The following is a 20671-nucleotide window of genomic DNA, read 5'->3' as shown; positions in this document are numbered from 1 at the left end:
GCATGGAGGCATGGAGTCAAGGATATTACAACATTGGTTGTAAAATATTTTTAAGACCATAAGACTCCATGCCACCTTGTTGGAAAATAATCAAATGGGAGAAACTAGGATTCCCCCATATCGCACAGTCCCCCAAGACACACTCCCAGTCTTGACCTGTAATCAGTTGCCAGGGAAACTTCCACCACCACCACTACCACCACTACCACCACCACCACATGTGTGTGCCTCAATTGTCTTCTCTCTTTCTCTTTACCTTCTTCCCTTTCCAAATCAGCATTTAATTTCAAATGACAGAACTACAAAAGACATCTCGTGATGGCCTGAGTTGACAAACTGCCTCTACTTGGAGATAAGTTATGGTCCAGACAGGAAGTCAGGAGGCGGCACTGCAGCCCAGCTTGAGTTCATTGATCTCTGGAGACAGATAAGTTGAATCATTCAAATTAAAAAGTAAATCACTCTGAGAGCTGAGTCATCCAGTTTGCACGTCTCACTGACCCAGTTAGACAGACAGACGCCGACACCCCACTCTGTTTTGTGCTGGGACGTCTGCTGCGTGGGTGTGCTGGTGAACGACGTGCTCTGCACTTCCGGGGGAGCGGCACCCTGTGATTGGCAGTTCTTCTTCTTCTGATTTTTTATAGTAATAACTTTCATTTGCACAGTCAGTGCTTAAAAATTCAGGATAATGTGACATACTTTACACTTCTGACCCACTTTTTTTAGAACTATTCTGATCTGAAATATTTTATCTTACCATAAGCCACTTTTAATGGACCGACATCACAGCTCTGTCAACCACTAGGCTGCATGAACTTAGGTAAGATGTTTTACTTTTTGAAACCTCAATTTTTTTAAGTGTATTCCTTCTTCTTAGAATTTAAGTGAGAATAAAATAAGATTATGTACTCAAAGCTATCACACAATGGCTGGTATCTAGAAAATACTCATAAATATTAGCCATATTATTAAATTCAAATATTTTGTATTATATTACTTATTCTAGGCTGTCTTTCATATATAGGAACTGCCCCAAAATTATTTTTGAAATCTCTCAGTATATTTTATTTGTAAAATATGATGACTCTATCTAAGGGAACAGAGAAAATATTAAATAGATAATCTCCATGTCAACTTTAAGTTAATACTTTGAACTTTCTTCTTCTTAGTTATGAAGAAATGAATAAGGTAAAAATGGATTTATCTGAAATTTACATTTATTCCTTTTTGACTATATTTTATGAACTTGCTAAATCAAATAGTATAGGGAAAGAAAAGGAGAGGCTAATGACATAATTAGCAAATTGCATAATTGTTTCCTGACTATTTATATAAGATGGAACATTTCTTCCAAAGTGTTAAAACAAATCACTATTTGTTCTGAATGCAACCTTGTGAGCTGATGAAAGGGAAGAATAATCAGTCAATTTTTATAGAAGAGCAAAGTGAATAAGGAAGTGCATGGAGTCAGTTCCCAGAAAACAGCTCAATTGTTCATTGCCTACTCATGCTGCTTCCTCCAATCACTGAATCATGCTGTCTATTGGCTGATTCATTCATTTATTTCCATTGAGCAAATATCTATTGAGCATCTGCAATGAGTTAGGCATTGTTCTAAATGCTGGGTGTAGAGAAGTGAGCCAAACAGACCAAAACCCCTGTCCTCTGGGATGGAAAAAATATATAATTAAACTACATATCATGCTGTAGGTGACACATGCTACACAGCAAACTAAAGCAGAAAAGTGGGATGGGGAGTAGGGTTCATTGGAATGGGAGTGGTGATTGGCAAGGTGCTTGCTGAGTAGGTGACATTGGAGACAAGACTTGAAGAGGGTCTGAGAGGCAGCCAAGTGGGAATCTGGAGGACCCGCATTGCAGGCAGAAGGACCAGCATAGGCAAAGACCCTCAGCAGGAGCACAGTGCCGACTGAAGAACAAGGAGACCAGGACTGGTAAGAGATACAGGGGGAGTGTCTGGGTTTTGCAGGCCATTCTGATGACTTTGCTTTGACTGGGATTAACTAGTGAGGGTACTTGGAGGGATGGCATGATCCAGGTTAAATTTTATTGTCCACTCTGCTGTGTGGACAATAGACAGTGGGGATCAGGACAGAGGCAGGAACCCAGCGAGGCGGCTCTGATAGTGACCAGTGCAGGCTACAGCCAAGGAGGTGGTGAGAACTCATCATTACTGAAGCACAAGTCAGCAGACTTGGCTGAACATTCCCTGTGAGGTTAGTGAGAGAAAGAGAAGGGCTGAGAATGAGTCCAAGGTTTTTGGCCTGAGAAACTGGAAGGGTTGACTGGACATCATTCTGGTTATCTGAGAAATGCAATGTCTTGGTTCCAGAAATAAAGCTGCAAATTTAACCCATGGTAAGATCATTTTATTTACCTGTAGTCATTTGAAATGTATACATTTAACTTAAACAGGGACTCAGATGACATCTACCATTGATATTTCTGGAAATAAGATTGTCTAAAGAAATAAATCCTGCAAAAGAGACCCCAGAAAAGGATATTTGGACAGGAGTGTGTATCCAAAATTACCAAATAGAATTCTAAGCCAGCATCCTTTCCTGGCTCCATTACAGACTGAAGTGAGGACAATGGACAGGGTGGGCCCCTGGTTTGGGAGTTTAGAAAACCTCCCTAGATGATTTCAGTGCACAGGTTTGTCTATTATACACCAGACACCGGTTACAGTTTGGCATTCCTAAAAGTGGGTTCCTTTGGGATCTCCATCAGCTTGTTGAGACTGCAGTACTCCAAGAAACTCTCAGATTATTTAGTCCCATAAACAGACATAATTATGTGTGCTGAGGCTGACAGATTGCCAGATGTTTACTGGGGCTCTGGACGGTCAGAAGCTGTAATATTTGTTCCTCCGAGCACCCCCACATACCTTAGAAGATAAACGCCCCGAGGCAGGCATGCACACATATGTTTACATGTCCTAAGAACTTGAATATTGAAACTTAATAGCCTGCAGTCCAAACTTGCACTCATCTAGATAGATCTGAATTACTGAGCGTTTACTGAGTCTGAGGGGCAATTTCCTTCAAAGAGCCTTCCTTTTGTTTTTATTTGTTTCTTCCTTGCATATTATTTTATTTTTTTAAATTTTATGATTCGGCATGAGGTGGCAACAATGAAATCTAAACTACACTTTATAGACTTCAGTGGAATGGATTTATAGCTAACACTACGATCAGAAATAAAAAACGTGTATAAAAAATTTTTTCATTTTGTTTCCAGGGCCATGGAATGTAAAGGGAAGTGGCTGAGCTGCAGCTGCAAATGATTACTAAGCATTTTCCATGGCCTTATGAACTGCCATGAATTCAGAGCATCCTCTCGGAAGCCAGATGGCACCCCTCAGAAGTGTGTGCCTCACCATCAACCAACCCCGTGGATGCCCCTCCTTGGTGGGGTTTATGGATTAGACTTTTATTGAGCTTCTATCTTCTGATGCCCCCAAATAGAGAGCCTCTGGCTCTTTTACTTCTTGACCTCTCTTCTTGCCATGCCTTCATTCTATCTTCCAGAATATATAAACTTTCTTCGGACTAGTCTGAACACATCACAATTCATAAATGTAGAAACCGCCTGCTAGAACCACAGCTGGGTTCAGCACATGCACGAGAAAATCTTCCTTTACTTCTGTCCAGCCCAAGCGAGCTAATCAGGAAAGGCTGCCTGGGAGAATGTTCCTGTGACTGCACTGGGGATTCCCAGCTCTTCTAGCTGACCAGCAGAGAAACCTCTCTGAAGAAACTTAACTCCTTCGACTAGCATGTGAGAAATCTCCAACACAAAAGGCAACTGCAATGGGCCGAGTACACCATGGTGGCCGTAGCCAAGGTTAACTTGTGTTCATAGAGCAAGTCCTCCGGGGGACAGATGGGAGTGAGAGGACTCTGAGGCCTGCAAGAAACATCAGGGGCTTAACTGCAGAGATTAGACAGGAACAGGGGAGGGAATGGGGATATTCCAGGCCTATTTGTAACTGTCACACCAGGCTCTTGATGACACAGTGGCCCCAAGTCATATCAGAGAAGGTCAGCAATGATGGACTCACCTAGTCTTTTGTTAACAATTTACCTTTTTGTCATCACCACAGTGAAAGAATAACTCTGCACAGTAATTATTCAACCAGACCAGGCCAGGGTTTGGATGAGCGGAACACTGGCAGAGGCATTTGAAAAGACACTGGGACCTCTCTTCTGTGTTTTAGGGAGTCAATAATTGGATAAAATATAAACATTTTTTCTCACTTCCATATATGCAAGTGTCCCTATGTGTAAGAAATAGGGTCCTTGGAAGAAAGGGGCTGACTCTGTGTGGGTTTGTTTATCTGGCAGGGAGTAGTACTAGTGCCCCCTCCAAAGTTGCTCCAGAAGTAGTGGGAGAAGAAAGGAGAAAAAGACCTCCCTCACAGGCCTCCCCTCCCCCACCTCTCTGCCCCAGCACCTCACCCACTTGGCAGAGATGCTCTTATCCAACTTCAGGAACAGGCTGGGGAAAGGGCATAGAGACAGTAAGGCTCTGGGAATCTTGTCACCTCAACACTGGTGATTTCAGATCTCAGGGTCCACTCCACGTCAAGGACAATGATCTTTGTGCATTTCCTTCTCTCCATGAGTCTGAAGCAACATATAATTTTCTGATGGCCTGTCCTCAAATATGAAAAATATGCATAAGAATGCAATATATTATTAAGCTTGGGCAAAGGAGTATTGGATGGCGAAGTGGCCAAGCTGACCTTTGGGTGCAACTGAGAAAGTAGAATGAGAAAGTGTTTAAACCTAATGTAATGAAAACCACAGTAATTATAAGTCTAGATTTAGGATTAAAAGTTATAACTTTGGAATAAATTATTAGGAAATATAAACATTTAAAATTACAGACATCTGAAGCAAAGTTTTGGTTGGTCTTTGTTCTTCTTTCTTCCCCCTCCATATTTTACTAAAGAGGCTTGTGTCACGTGCGGTGTGACTTTCCAGTGGACCACACATCCGGACGACTGCCTTCATATGCCGGTGACCAGCAGTCTGCTCAAGCAGATGCGTTTATCCTCACGTCATGATTTTTGGTGATGCATGACCTCTGGGTATTTTTTGAGTAATTCACATCTTTAAATTTAATAGGCAATCCATGTAAGGATAAAATAAACCAGCTGCCTTATGGTTGTAGATGTTGTAAAGATTGGCAGAAAATGAACAAAAAAATAATTGGAGAAATACAAGAAGTCCCACAACTATTGAAATTTACAGGGAACCTGCCAGAAACTGGGAGTATTTAAGCTGATGCAGGGAAGGCTGAGGATGTTGTATTATTATTGAAAGAAACTGAAGTCATGTATACATCTGTCTTATTCATTTCTACCTTCTGTAGAGATAGATCACATTAAACAGAAACTCAGAAGAATTAGATAAACAGTGCAACATAATCAATTGCTGATGAAAAACAGAAGAAAAAAAATGCTAACCCAGGGTTGTCCATATGTATTCAGATGGGTGAGTCATGTGCAGGAATTAAAGACTGTGAATCCTTTGCTTTTCAAAGATCTATTTGACTAATTCTCTGGCATTATTACTGGCTTTACAGACATTTTTAGAGATGTTAATTATTATGTTAATATTTGTCACTTGTTCAAGCCATTTTAACCAAGGAAACTAGTTACCCTCAATATACTTTTACACATATAACCAGTTAATATTTTTAAGATTTTATTTATTTATTTTTAGAGACATGACAATGGAGGGAGGAAGAGGGAGAGAAACATTTATGTGACAGAGAAACATTGATTAGTTGACTCTTGTACATGCCCCGACCGGCAACCAAACCCTCAACCTAGGCATGGGCCCTGACTGGGAATTGAACCAGCAACCCTTCGCTTTGCAGGACAGTGCCCAACCAACTGAGCCACACTGCCAGGGCACATACATCAGTTTAAATTTATGAATTCTTTTATAAAAGAAGTAAAAAAAGAAGAAGAACATATTTAACTCACAGTTTGCCCTGTTCTGGGAAATAAATATGCTCCTAATTTTAGTAGAAAGTATCCTTATTTTAGAATTTTCCTACATCAGGTTTTTGACTCCCGAATGTGTTCTGTACCCACTCAATTGCCAAGGGTTTGATTTCTCAATACATATTCCAATTTTCACACATTGACCAACTAGTCTTTTACTTTCTATTTTTATCTTGAATTTAAAATTAAAAAATTTTGAAGTATAATGTATACTTGGAGAAAAACAAACAATCCAAATCTAGGGTATAATACAGTGGTTATGAAGAAGAACATCTGGATCAAAAACACAAAACATAACCCCCCAGAAACCCTTTCCTCTGCTCCTTCCTCATCACCACACTCTCTTTCCTCCACTGTGATGACTTTCAGGGTATTCGTTTCTTTGATTTTTTAATAGTTTCACTTCTTTTGGAATTTCTTACCAAGAACACCAGAGTACTTTCATTTGTGTCTGGCTTCTTTTAATCAATATTGTGCTCCACTCCTCTTGTTGCTTAGCTGTGGCCTTTTCTTTTGCTTTGCTCTATGGTGTTCCAGTGTATAAAGACAACTTGTGCTGCTGGTGATTAACATTTGCATGGTTTCCAGACTAGGGCTATTATAAGCATGCTCTGAGCATTCTTGTTCATGTGTCCTGGAACACATCATGCGTTTCATTAAGGTATATCTCTAGGAGTGTAAGTGCTGGATCATAGTGCTACATCATAAGCTTCAACTCTACCATATGATGCCCAGCTGTTTTCCAGAGTCATACAAATTTATCCTCCTGTAACCAAAGAAAAGCAGTAAGGTTTGTCTGCCTGTCACTACAAAAGACAAACTCATGAGGCAGATGCTGGTGCAAAAGAAAAAGGTTTTATTCAGGAGCTATGCCATCTAGGACAATGGCAGGCTCCTGCCTCAAAGTCCATCTCAATCAGCAAGATCAAGACAAAAGCAAATCTTCAGAGGTCTTCCTCCAGTTTGTAATACAGTCCTTTGGAGCCTGCAGGTGGCTGCTAAGAAGTCATAGTCCCCATCCAGGTAGCTTGATTTGCTCCTGGCTGCTGTTCATTTTAGGTCCCCTCCTGGAGCCTGCATGTGGAGTCCAGATGGCCAGGGGTCATGCAGCTGCCAGGGCTACAAGGTTGTGCACTTTTGGGACAGTGCACAAAACCACCAGCAAGTGCATCACCAGGTGGATAGGAGAGGGTGAGAGGCTCCCTCCTGGAGGCTATGAGCTACATGGATGCTAAGGCCATATGGCTCATTGAGAGAACAGGTTAGTGCACTGTGTGAGTTCAGTCATGAGCAAGAGAGCCTCTTTGTTCCCCTGGGATTATATTAGCTTGGATGTGGGATGGGCCAGGTACTTTCTCAAAATGACCAATTTCCCAAACTTTCACATGCTTTGGGTAGGTTCACCTCCCAACCAATCCATTCTTCCCCCAGGTTAGACTGACAGGCCCCTTGGCCCAGCACCACCCCTGCACAATTTTGACTTCCATGGCACATGTGCCAGCCTTCCCCTGGTTCCATCCCCAATCTGGTACTAAAAGGGGGAGGGAATGGTGTTTTTTTCCTATTCAATTATCTTGCTAGCTTTCTGTGATTGGTTCCTATGTATTGATATTTCTAGTTTTCCATGCACTCCGTAAGAACCTCCACTGCTGCCATCTTGGCCAAAGGAGCAGACTTCCTGGTACTCCAGATGAACTGTCTACCCATATCAGTCCATCTTACACTGTGTGAATGTTCTCCAGATACACATCCTCGCCATGGCATTATGACACTTTTTAGCTTTGCTCATATAATCTCAACATGGTTTTAATGAGCATTTTCCTGATTCCCAAAGAGGTTGAACACCTTTTCATATGCTTATTGGCCATTTAGTTGCCTTTTTTTGGTGATATGCCTCTTCAAGTCTTTTGAGCAAAAAAAGGGCAATATAAGATTGCCCTTTTTTTTACTTACTGATTTGTAGCTCTTTTCATGTTTTGAAATCTAGTGCTTTGTTGAAGATTTTATATATGTATTGTCCAATTATATGTAGACTGGAGATTATATGTTATATATGTATGTTATAATAATATATAAATATATATAATTGAAGATATGTATAAAAGGGAGATACAGTTTAATATTATATGTATAAAATCTCCCATCTTCTCTTCAGTGAGTTTTAAGAATAGGAAGTTGGGTTCTCACCAATGTAATGATTGATATGGGTTTAGGAGACAAAAGAGTGTTACATCTACAATAGTATGATGTTAATATCATACTACTTTTTTATTTACTATTGTACTGTGAACTTCAGAGCATATGAAGTCACTAGAGGAATAGTATTGTGACTAGAAGAACAAAGGAAGATCTAAACTAGAAAATGCCCTTATAATAAATCTCTCCCATTAAAAAATTCAAGTTGCTGATTTTAAAATATGGTTCAGCAATGGTTCATAAAATTCTCAAAGATTCACGGTAGTGAAACAATGACCTTGACTCTTCTAGTCCTCTTAGAAATTGTGAACTATTAGGGAAGATCCAAGAGGCCAAAGGAGTAACTGGAAGCTACACTAACCTCCTCCCAGGACCAAACAGAAATTACAATTAAATTATAGAAAAGTCGAATAACCACTGGATACTAGTTGGAGAGAAGCCTAATAACCACAGACAGATGGAAGAAGTCACATCACCACAATGTGACTGGTAGGGAGTGTGAAGGAGCTGAGGGATGGCTGGCTGGGCACACATAGGTGACAGCTGAAGTTCCAAAAGGATATTTCAGGGGCCAGGGACTCCCCCTGAGAAGTGTGGGGTCTAAACCCCAAGCTGGGCTCCCTAGCTGACAGTACCAGAGCCAGAAAAGGAAACTAAATAGCATATGGATGTGGAAAGCAATGGGGTTTTTGTACACTAGAGAGAGATGGCTAGAGACACAGTAAGCCTCTTAAAGGGTCAACACACAAAATTCTATTTGTAGCCACTTTCTATGGGCTCTGGCAGAGGGAGGGAAGAATGAATTAGAGATGCCACATGAAGAGAGTCTGGGGCTGGTGGCTCTGGGGAGAGAAGTGAATGGTCAGCCACCAGGATCCCTGTGCTGGGTCATCCCTGTGCTATACTGCAGGAATGATCTTTCTAAGGCAGAGCACTCCTCTCTAAGTGACAACAGCTTAAGGGGAAGCAATAGCCCCACCTACAGGTATTAATCTACCCCACCATCCAGTGCTTAAGCCCTGTGGTGGAAGAGTACAGCTGAAAGACTTTCATTCTTTAAACCCAATTGAAAACCTGCAGACAGAGGTGGATCTCTGGGAACTGTGAGACTTTAGCTGATCATCCAGTGAGCCTGGTGCTGGCAAAAGCTAGCCTTGGTGTGCAGCCTGGTTCTTTCCACCCACAGAAAGGCCTAGCAGTGGGAATCACCCACAGTAATAACTGATAGCTCCAAACAGGTAGCTCAGGGTCAGTCACAGGCAAGGTTTGACATAGGCCTATACCAGAGTCTTTGCAGATCTACCTAATGCATAGAAACAAACACAAAGAGGCACTCAGAATGGAAAGACTAACAAACAGACCCCAAATGAAAGAATAAGAGAATTCTCCAGAAGAACTAGATGAACTGGAGGCAAACAATTTATCAGACAGTTTAGAGTAATAATAATAAGACTACTCAAAAACATGAAAAAAGACATAGAAACCATTAAATAGGACCAGTCATAGATAAACAATATAATATCTGAAATAAATAATATACTAGAAAGAATAAACAATAGGTTAGATGAAAGAGAAGATTGAATCAATGATTTTGAAGACAAGGTAGGAAAAACATGCAGGCAGAGCCTAAAAAAAAAGAATTAAAAAAAAATGAAGAGAGCTTAAGAAACCTGTTTGACAACATGAAGTGTAACAACATCTACATAATGGGAGTACCAGAAGGAGGAGAGTGGGCAAGAGATCAAGAATCTATTTGAAGAAATAATGGCCAAAAACTTCCCTAATCTGGTGAAGGAAAAAGACATACAAGTCCAGGAAATTCAGAGAGTCCCAAATAAGTTGGACTCAAAGAGACCTACAGTGAGACACATCATAATTAAAATGGTAAGGCCTAAAGACAAGGAGAGATTCCTAAAAGCCACAAGAGAAAAGCAAGTAGTTACTTACAAGGGAGCACCTTTTAGACTGTAATGTGATTACTCAGAAGAAACATTTTGGGCCAGAAAAGAGTGGCATGAAATACTCAAGGTATTTCATGGACGTACAACCAAGGCTACTTTAAACAGCAAGGCTTTCATTTAAAATTAAAGGTGAGATTAGGAGCTTCCCAAACAAGAAAAAGCTAAAGGGGTTTGTTAGCACCAAACCAGTACTGCAACAAATGTTAAAGGGCTTGCTTTTGCTTTAAGAGAAAGAAGAAAGAAGAGAAAAAAATAGATGAAAATAGTCTAAAAATAAAATGGCACTAAATATGTACTTATCAATAATCACCTTAAATGCAAATGGCTTAAATATTCCAACCAAAAGACATATGGTAGCTTCATGGACAAGAAAACAAGGCTCATTTATATGCTGCCTCCGAAAGACCCACCACAGATCAAAAGATGCACACAGACTAAAAGCAAAGGAATGGAAAAAAAAATTTTATACAAATGAAAAAAAAAGCTGGGGTAGTAATACTTATATCCAACAAAATAGACTTTAAAACCAAGGCCATAGTAAGATACAAAGAAGGACATTACATAATGATAAAGGGAACAATCCATAAAGAGGATATAACCCTGGTAAACATTTATGTACCCAACATAGAAGCACCTAAATATATAAAGCAAGTTGTGATGGATGTAAAAGGAGAGATCAATGGAAATACAGTCATAGTTGTGGATTTTAATATGCAATTGAATTTAATGGATAGATCTTTTAGACAGAAAATCAACAAGGAGAAAGTGACCTTAAATGACACACTAGATCAAATGGATTTAATTGATATTTTCAGAGCATTTCATCCCAAAGCAGCAGAACATACATACTTTTCACGTGTACGTGGAATGTTTTCTAGGATAGTCCACATGTTAGGACACAAAACAAGTCTAAATGAAATTAAGATTGAAATCATAGCAAGCACCTTCTCTGACCACAATGTTATGAAACAAACAAAAAATCAATTACAAGAAGAATACTGAACAACACACAAAGACACAGAAGGTGAAAAACATGTTATTAAACAATTAGTGTATCAACAACAAGATCAAGGTAAAAAACATGTTATTAAACAATTAGTGTATCAACAACAAGATCAAGGAAGAACTCAAAAGATAACTGGAAACAAATGAAAATGAGAACATAACAATCCAAAATCCTTGGGACACAGGGAAAACAATCCTAAGAGGGAAATTCATAGCATTATAAGCCTATAAAAAAAAGGCAAGAAAAAGCTCAAATAATCAATCTAAATTTACACTTACAGGAACTTGAAAAAAAAAACCCAGCAAACAAAGCCCAAAGTGTATAGAAGGAAGGAAATAATAAAGATCAGAGCAGAAATAAATAAAATAGAATCTAAAAATTACACGATAGGTCTATGAATCTAAGACATGCTTCTTTGAAAAGATAAACAAGATTGACAAACCTTTAACCAGACTCATCAAGAAAAAAGAAAAGGACCCACATGAATAAATAAAGGTAACAACTAACACCTAAAGAAATACAAAGGATTATAAGAAAATATTATGAATATCTATATGCCAACAAAATGAACAACCTGGATAAAATGGATACATTCCTAGAAACATACAATCTTCCAAAACTAAATTGAAAAAAATCAGAGAATCTGAACAGACAGATGAAATTGAAGCAGTAATAAAAATAAACAAACAAAAAACTTGCAACAGACTATTGCCCTGGACTGGACAGCTTCACAGGTGAATTTTACTAAATATTCTGGGAAGGACTTAGACCTCTCTTTCTCAAACTACTTCAAAAAAATTCAAGAGGAGGTAAAGCTTCCAAGCTCATTTTAGGGGGCCAGCATTATCCTAATTCCAAAATCAGATAAAGACACTAGAAAAAAAAGAAAACTATAGGCCTATAACCCTGATGAACATAGGTGCTAAAATTCACAACAAAATATTAGCAAACTGAATACAGCCAGCAATGCATCAAAAAGATCATACACCATGGTCAAGTGGGATTTATCCCAGACATACAAATCGTACAGCATTCACAAATCAATAAATGTGATTCACCACGTAAACAAAATGAATGAGTATCACATGATCATCTCAATAGATACAGAAAAACATTTGATAAAATCTAGCACCTATTTATGCTAAACTCTCAGGAAAGTGGGAATAGAGGGGATATATCTAAACATAATAAAGGCCATATATGACAAACCTACTGCCAGCAACATATTCAATGGGCAAAAGCTACAAGCATTTCCCTTAAAAGGAGGAACAAGACAGGGATGTCTGCTTTCACCTCTCATATTCAATATAGTACTTAATGAAAGTCCTAACCACAGCAATCAGATGAGGAATAAAAGGCATCCAAACTGGAAAGGAAGGAGAACTATCATTATGTGCAGATGACATGATTCTGTACAGAGAGAACTCCAAAGATTCCACCAAGAAACTACTAGAGCTGACATATGAATTCAACAAAGTAGCAGGATACAAAATTAATATCTAGAAAGTAGTTGCATTTTTTATGCCAATAACAAATTAACAGAAAAGGAAATTAAGAAAACAATTCCATTCACAATTGATTCAAAATGAATAAACCTAACCAAGGATGTAAAAGACCTGTACTCTGAAAATTGTAAGACACTGAAGAAAGACATTGAAAATGATAAAGATAAATAAGTGGAAATGCATACTGTGCTCAGGATATGAAGAATCAGCATTAAAATGTCTGTACTACCCAAAAAACTCTATAGATCAATGTAATTCCTATCAAGATTTCAATAATGTATTTCACAGAACTACAAAATATTTCAAAAATTTATATGGAACTACAAAGGCCCCACATAGCAACAGTGATCCTGAGAGAGAAAAGTTAAAGGAATCATGCTATCTATTATCAAACTATACTATAAGACCATGTAATCAAAAAAGCATGGTTCTGGCATAAAAACAGACACATGGATCAATGGAACTTAATATAAAGCCCAGAAATAAATCTTTATAGTCAATTAATATTCAGTAGAGGAAGAAAGAACAAATTAGGAATGGACTAAGGATAGTTTATTCAATAAATGGTGTTGGGAAAACTGGACACATATGTGCAGGAAAATGAAACTAGATCACCTATACCACAAAAGAATAAATTCAAAGTGGATCAAAGACTTAAATGTTAGACCCCAAACCAAAAAAATTCTAGCAGAAAATATAGGCAGCAAAATCTCAGACATTGCTCATACCAGTGTTTTATCAGATGCATCTCTCCAGGCAAAGGAAACAAAAGAAAAAATAAACAAATGAGTATACATCAAATTTAAAAAATTTGCTCAGCAAAGAAAAACATCAACAAAATTAAAAGACAACACACAGAATGAGAGAATGTATTTGCCAATATATCTGGTAAGGGTTTAATATCTAGAATCTATAAAAACTTATAAAAGTTAACACCCCCCAAAAACAGTTCACTTCCGGCCAAGATGGAGGCCTAGGTGGATACACTGTGTCTCCTCACAAAACCAAAAGAAAGACAACAAGAAATTTAAAAACAAAAACAACCAGAACTGATAGAAAATTGAAATGTATGGAAGTCCGACAACCAAGAAGTTAAAGAAGAAACTTTCATCCAGATCAGAGGGACAGTGAGTGCAGAGGACTCGTGGCAAGGTGGTGGCTAGGGAGAGGGCTGTGGCAGGAAAGGTGGCAGCTGACAGACTGGATAAGGAGGCAGCTGGCAGAGAGAGGCAAGCCATGCTACTCAGGTTTCCATTGTGTAGAAATAGAGCCTCAAAACCTCTGACTAAAAAAAACCTGTGGGGGTTTCAGTGGCAGGAGAAACTTCCAGGCTCACAGGAGAGATCACTGGAGAGACCCACAGGGTCCTAGAATGTACAGAAACCCACCCACCAAGGAATCAGCACCAGAAGGGCCCAATTTGCTTGTTGGTAATGGGAGAAGTGACTGAAAGCGGGCAAAGAGCCAAGCAAGCAGCATTGTTCCCTCTTGGCCCCTCCCCCACATATAACATCATAATGCAGCAAGGTGGGTTGCCCCACCGTCATGAATACCTAAGGCTCTACCCCTTACTATGTAACAGGTGCACTGAGACAAAAAAAAAGGTCCAAATGAAGAACAGATCAAAATTCCAGAAAAAATACAACTAAGTGACAAAGAAATAGACAACCTATCAGATACACAGTTCAAAACACTGGTAATCAGGATGCTCAAAGAAATGGTTAGGTATGGTCACAAAATAGAGGAAAAAGTGAAGGTTATGAAAAGTGAAATAAAGGAAAAGGTACTGAGAACAACAATGAAGGGAAAGAAACTAGGACTCAAATCAATGGTTTGGACCAGAAGGAAGAAATAAACATTCAAGTCAAACAGAATGAATAAACAAGAACTCCAAAAAAAAAAAAAAATGAGGAGAGGCTTAGGAACCTTTGGGACAATTTAAAATGTTCCAACATCTGAATCATAAGGGTGCCAGAAGGAGAAGGGGAAGACAAGAAATTGAAAACTTATTTGAAAACATAATGAAGGAGAACTTCCCCAATCTGTCAAAGGAAATAGACTTTCAGAAAGTTCAGGAAGCTCAGAGAGTCCTAAAGAAGTTGGACCCAGGAAGCACACACCAAGGCACATCATAAATACATTGCCCAAGATGAAAGATAAGTAATCTTAAAAGCAGCAACAGAAAAGGAGACAGTTATTTACAAAAGAGTTCCCATAAGACAGTCAGCTGATTTCTCAAAAGAGACCTTGCAGACAAGAAGGGGCTGGAAAGAAGTATTCCAAGTCATGAGAGGCAAGGACCTACATCCAAGATTACTCTATCCAGCAAAGCTATCATTTAAAATGGAAGTACAGATAATGATCTTCTCGGAAAAGGTCAAATTAAAGGAGTTCATCATCACCAAGAACTTTTTATGTGAAATGTTAAAGGGACTTATCTAAGAGAAAGAAGAAGATCCAAAGTACAAAGTGTAAAATGACAACAAACTCACAACTATCAACAACCAAACCCCTTAAAACAAGAACAAGAACAAGAACAAAAAAAAAACTAAGCAAACAATTAGAAGAGGAACAGAATCACAGAAATAAAGATCACATGGAGGGTTTTCAGAGGGGAGGAGGGAGGGAAGAGAATGAGGGAAAAGGTGCAGGAAATAAGTAGCATACATGGTAGGTAGAAAATAGGCAGGAGAAAACTAAGAATATTAAAGGAAATGTAGAAGTCAAAGAACTTATATCTATGACCCATGGACATGAACTAAGGGCTGAGGTAAATGTGGGTGGGAGGGAGTATGCAGGGTGGAGGGGAATAAAGGGGGGGAATAGGACAACTATAATGGCATAAGCAATAAAATATATTTTTAAAACTTTGATAAGCAAAAATAGAAAAAAAAACCCCTTCAGAAAATCCAATTAAAAATGGGCAAAGAACCTCAATAGACACTTCTCCAAAGAGAGCATACATATAGCCGATAGACATGAAAAGATTTTCAATGTCACTAATAGAGAAATGCAAATTAAAACTGCAATGAATTAGTGTCTCATGCTTGTCAGAATGGCTGTTAACAATAAATCAACAAATAACAAATGCTGGCGAGGATGTGGGAAAAGAGGAACACTTTTGCTCTGTTGATGAGAATGCAGGTTGGTGCAGCCCTATGAAAAGCAAAATGGAGTTTCCTCACAGAATTAAAAATGGATGTGCTTTTTGACCCAGCAATACCTCCTCTGGGAATATATGTGAAGAACAGAAAACACTAATTTGAATGAACATAAGCACTCCTGCATTTGTTGAAGTGTTATTTACAATCTCCAAGATATGGAAGCAGCCCAAGTGCCCATAGTAGATGAGTGGATAAAGTAACTATGGGACATTTACACAATGGTTTATTACTTAGCTGTAAAAAAGAAGAAAGTTTTACCTTTTGTGACCGTGTGGATGGATGTGGAGAACATCATGCCAAGTGAAATAAGCCAGTCAGAGAAAGAGAAATAAGCCAGTTGGAGAAAGATAAGTACCATGTGATTTCACTCCTATGTGGAATCTAATGAACAGACTGAACTAACAAGCAAAATAGAGACAGACTTGTAGACAGAGAGCAGGATGACAGCTAAGGAGGAGAGGGTAGTGGGTGGAGGGGTTGAGCAGAAAGGGAAAAGGGTTCATGGACATGGACAACAGTGTGGTGATTGCAAGTGGAGGAGGGGAGTATAAGGGGACTCAATGTAATGAAAAAATTACAATAAAATTATAAATAGTGACAATAAAACAATTGTTAAGTGTTGGGGAAAAACCTTCCTCCCCCAATTCCAATTAGCATAGGTCTCCTCCTTGAGGCTTGCACCCTAGAAACTTTTAAATATCAAAAATAAAACATGACAGACTTGAGGAGAGGGCAGCAAATTTAGTTGTTCTGCTACTTCTTCTTTAAAACAGGAAATACTTGGAGAGAAAATGTCCGTTATTTATATCCTACAGAATGTTGGTTTTTTGAGCTTTCCGGATCAGGCTTCCTGCCTGAAGGCTGGGGACTTTCATCCCAGAAATCTGCCCGGTCCCTCAGATCCAGACACCATCTGTGGCAATGGCTGTGGGGAGGCCCTGCGGCCCTGAGCTGTTCAGGGCTCGGGCATTTATGATTGCTCCGCACATTTCATCGGACGGAATCTGTAACAGCCACTCTGGCCGCTCAGTGCCAGTTTCAAAGCTGGGCCCCAAAACACAGAACCAGGGAGAAGAAGAGAACTTGCTGATTAGGAAGGAAGCTTAAAGAAACTTCAATGAAATTTTTTTCTTTTTATTTTATTCTTTCAGGAGTTGTTCAGCTTTCATGAGGGCCTCAGAAGAAGCCATTTGTTGACGTATGCTTGAATCTTTATACACAATATTTTAAATGACATAAAAAATGAGGCAGAGTAGTAAAATTTATTTCAAACTTGCTCTGTCTCCATAGAGCAGGAAAAGGGCCTGGCACTGTGTAAGGGAGGCTCAAACTGACCAGCCTGGAATAATACGGCAGGGTCACTGCAGAAAGCAAGTTTGCTATTAGTATGTATAAATAGATGTAAATCTATTGTGGTCTGATAACCACTGGTGGCCTTCAAGGTCCTCCAGGTGGCCTTTGGGATGGTCTCTTGTAATTTCAGCATTGAAACACAACCACATTTATACTTTCTTTGTAGTCTAGAATAAATCACTTTATAGCCCTCATTAATGTCTCTTTAAAAACAGCATGTCTCAATAATTTTGGTCAGGGTGTATGGTCAGTCTAGGATGCTCTATGCCGTATGGAAATGATCTGTGGGCCAGAAATGTATAAGAAACCCTGGAGTCACACTCACAGATACTATAAGTATAAGCTGACACTGATCATATGTACACTCCATGCTAGAGTTGCAGCAGGTGATCCCAGGAAAGGTTTTGCCCGTGATTCCTTATTGCATTGTTCCAATTTATGATGAAATGGAGTGAGTTCTAGAAGGGTCAGGAATGTAAACTTTAATTCTTTTATCTTATAGTCTTCTGAATATTTCACATTTTTTTCAGAAAGCATGCATCTGTTTATTAATGGTAAAAATCTTTTAAAAAATATAATGCTATCTAAAATAAGTTGAGTATTTAGCCAGTATCAGGAGTCATTCTTAAGCCTTACATATGTTAACTCATTTAGTCTAACTTTTAAAAATACTAAGTTTGGTGCTATTACCTTTCTTATTTTATAGCTGAGGAAACTGAGGCACACAGACATGCATGTTGTAGGGTCACACAATTAGTAAGTGATGGAGTCAGGATTTAATCCAAAGATCTGACTCCAGAGCCCCAGGCTGAACTGAGACATTGTACTGCTTGATTATTTAGAATTTTATATTTGGGAGAAAAAAATTAGCAATACAGAAATTGATAAAATATCTACAACAAATATTAAAGTCTAGCATACTCATCATTGGGCTAAAAAAATCTCGTGCAGACTAGCTCGTAATAGAGAATAATTGATTTTGCACTCTCACGAGGTCTATTTGAACATAGAACTGTGTCACCTGAATGCTAATATCAAAATGGCACCCAAGCATGGTTACATCATCACATCTTACTTTGGGGGGCACACTGCTCAGACTCTATCTATTTCCTTGCCTGGAACTGAGCAGAATTTTAGCACCTCAGGGAGGCTTGGGTTCATGAACTGAGCCAAGGAAGTAGTAAGAAGCAGGTGCAGGAGAAGTGTGAGCAGAGTCTTGTAGAAGAGGTGGCCACACCAGGTAGAAGGGTGGCCAGGCTGGGGCTGCCCCTGACACACAGGTCAATGAGGCAGCAAGGCCTCCCGTCAAGAGCGAGACTCCAGCAGGGCAGACAGCCACAGGCACAGAGTTATCATGGGGACTCCTCATTCATTCCTTAGGGGGGCTCTCTCCCTTTACTTCTCAGGTACCTAGTAATCCATATATGTCAGACTTCTCCCTTAATATCTGAGGAAGGATTTTTAGGAGGAACATTGGAACTTAGGAGCATTCCTTGTTAAAGGAATTCCCTAACGTGTACCTTCTCATTCATACATGAGTAACAGGGGGTCAAGTAAAAACTTTCATAACATAGAAGATTGTGTAAAGAAGGGTGCTGGGGGGGGTCACAAGCATTTGCAGAAAGGAGAATTATTTTTACAAGTACCTGCTTTGATTCTTAATAAAAGTGAAGAACATATGGATTCTATCAATTAAAAGATTGAATATGGATGATATGACAACAGAATTGGATATCAAAGCCAAACTTTTATGGCTGGGAGGAAGCCAAATACATACAACATTTTAAATGCTATAGAGAAAGAGTGAGAGAAAAGCAAGCCATGATCACAGGATCACATTTACACTTGAAGAACTAGCACTGTGAAATCTGAAGGAAAATGGACCGAGTTGGAAGACATGGTTGAAAATATAGTCCACGATCAGAAGGGACAAAAAAAGAAAAATTATTTCAGAAGAAATTAGATATGAAGTGATAGAAGTAACCCCCAGATATGAATCATTTGTATTCCAGGAAAAGATTAGAATAAACATGAGGGAGTGATTATAAATATAGCCAAAAAAATATTCTGAAGATAAATCTGATTCTGTAGGTTGACTATCTTATCCTGTTTCTGGTGACATCAGTTCAGACACAGGCACTTTGAAAGGCCACTCATGTTTCTGCTGCCCAGGATCCAGTCCCCTCCCAGAATTCTCCTGAAAGCAGGAGGACTTATTAGTATGATGAAAGAAGTGGGAATCAGAAAAATAGAAAGAGGAGAGCTCTCAGGTTTGGTTTGTGCTATAGAAAAACATGGAGGGACATCATTAATTAACACATAAACATGGGTTTGTGGATTTATTAATAATCTAAGTACAGAAGTTAATAGAAACTTCCGTTTAGATAAAGAAAAAGCCCGAGCTACATACTCAGGGGAGTGATGTGTATAATCCCAAGCCCACTGCTGACTCAACATGAGGCCAGGTTTTCATGTATCCTTTTTTTTGTTTTGTTTTTCTTCCTTGTGACTGGACCACAGCTAATAAATGTCTAACCTACTGGAGAATGGGGTTGTGAGTATGTGAATAAAACCACACCCATCAAAGTTCCCCACAAACGTAGAGGTTCTTAGGTGAACGGGGACCATCCCGTCCAACCTGGTGACTGGACTGCATCCCTCCACTCGAAGGAGCTATACAAACTGATTTTCTGAGTCACTCAAGTTTCAAAGCAACATTTCTGCTTTGCAGATAAAACAATCTTCACTTGTTAAGAAACAGCATATGCTAACCTAAGCAATGGCATTTCCACAACCCTGGACGCATCAGATAAAAACCATTAAACACACATCAATCATGTAGAATAATAGAAACAGTCACCATGGTGGAAAGTCATGATAGGATCCACATCTCTTGCTTTGAAAATAAACTTGTCAGCTTTGCTTCATCATTAATTTTCCATAATGTTCCCACTTGTCTTGATCAGCATGCACATACCAGCAGGAGACTATTATCTCGGAATAAATAATAATGTCCCTCAAGATATTCTCTTCCTTGGGCTTTACAGTTTTATACTTACTGCAGTAAGTAACACTCAATACAAGAACAAAGAAATACTGTTATAGAGAATGTGTCTTTATGCTGTACGCAAGTGTTTCCTGGTATATTCGTAGAAGAACCCCATGGAAACACAGCTATAGGGGGAGAGGTAGGCATGCTGTCTTTCTGGGTTCCAGGACTGCTGACTCCAGAACAGGGGAGATTCTCATTGGAACCCCATGTCTCTATATCTGTCTTAATAAAGAGCTATATTAATACTCTCTGTGACAGAGAAAGGGCAGGGGTTGCCCGGTATCTGAAGGGAGCCCTACTGACCAGGGCCAGGACTAGGGCAAGGCCAGGGTGCCACTTGCCTTGGGAGAAAAATGTATGGGGTCCTGAAAAACTCAGCTATCAAAATAAA

General features: G+C 39.2%; 1 protein-coding gene and 1 long non-coding RNA gene across 2 annotated transcripts in view; one reads left to right on the top strand and one right to left on the bottom strand.

Annotated features, from left to right (window-relative positions):
• DAB2 (DAB adaptor protein 2) overlaps positions 1-20671 on the bottom strand; it is a 166544-nt gene that overhangs the window by 91792 nt on the left and 54081 nt on the right. The gene's annotated exons all lie outside the window — the stretch shown is intronic.
• Positions 693-5535, top strand: LOC128626166 (uncharacterized). The gene is made up of 3 exons (XR_008390095.1): positions 693-823; positions 1812-1958; positions 3265-5535. It is a non-coding gene; the product is annotated as an uncharacterized LOC128626166 (long non-coding RNA).

Source organism: Artibeus jamaicensis, unplaced genomic scaffold (genome assembly GCF_021234435.1).
Source record: "Artibeus jamaicensis isolate MK-2021 breed Jamaican fruit bat unplaced genomic scaffold, CSHL_Jam_final scaffold_369, whole genome shotgun sequence".
NCBI lineage: Eukaryota > Metazoa > Chordata > Mammalia > Chiroptera > Phyllostomidae > Artibeus > Artibeus jamaicensis.
This window is presented reverse-complemented; position numbering and strand designations above follow the sequence as displayed.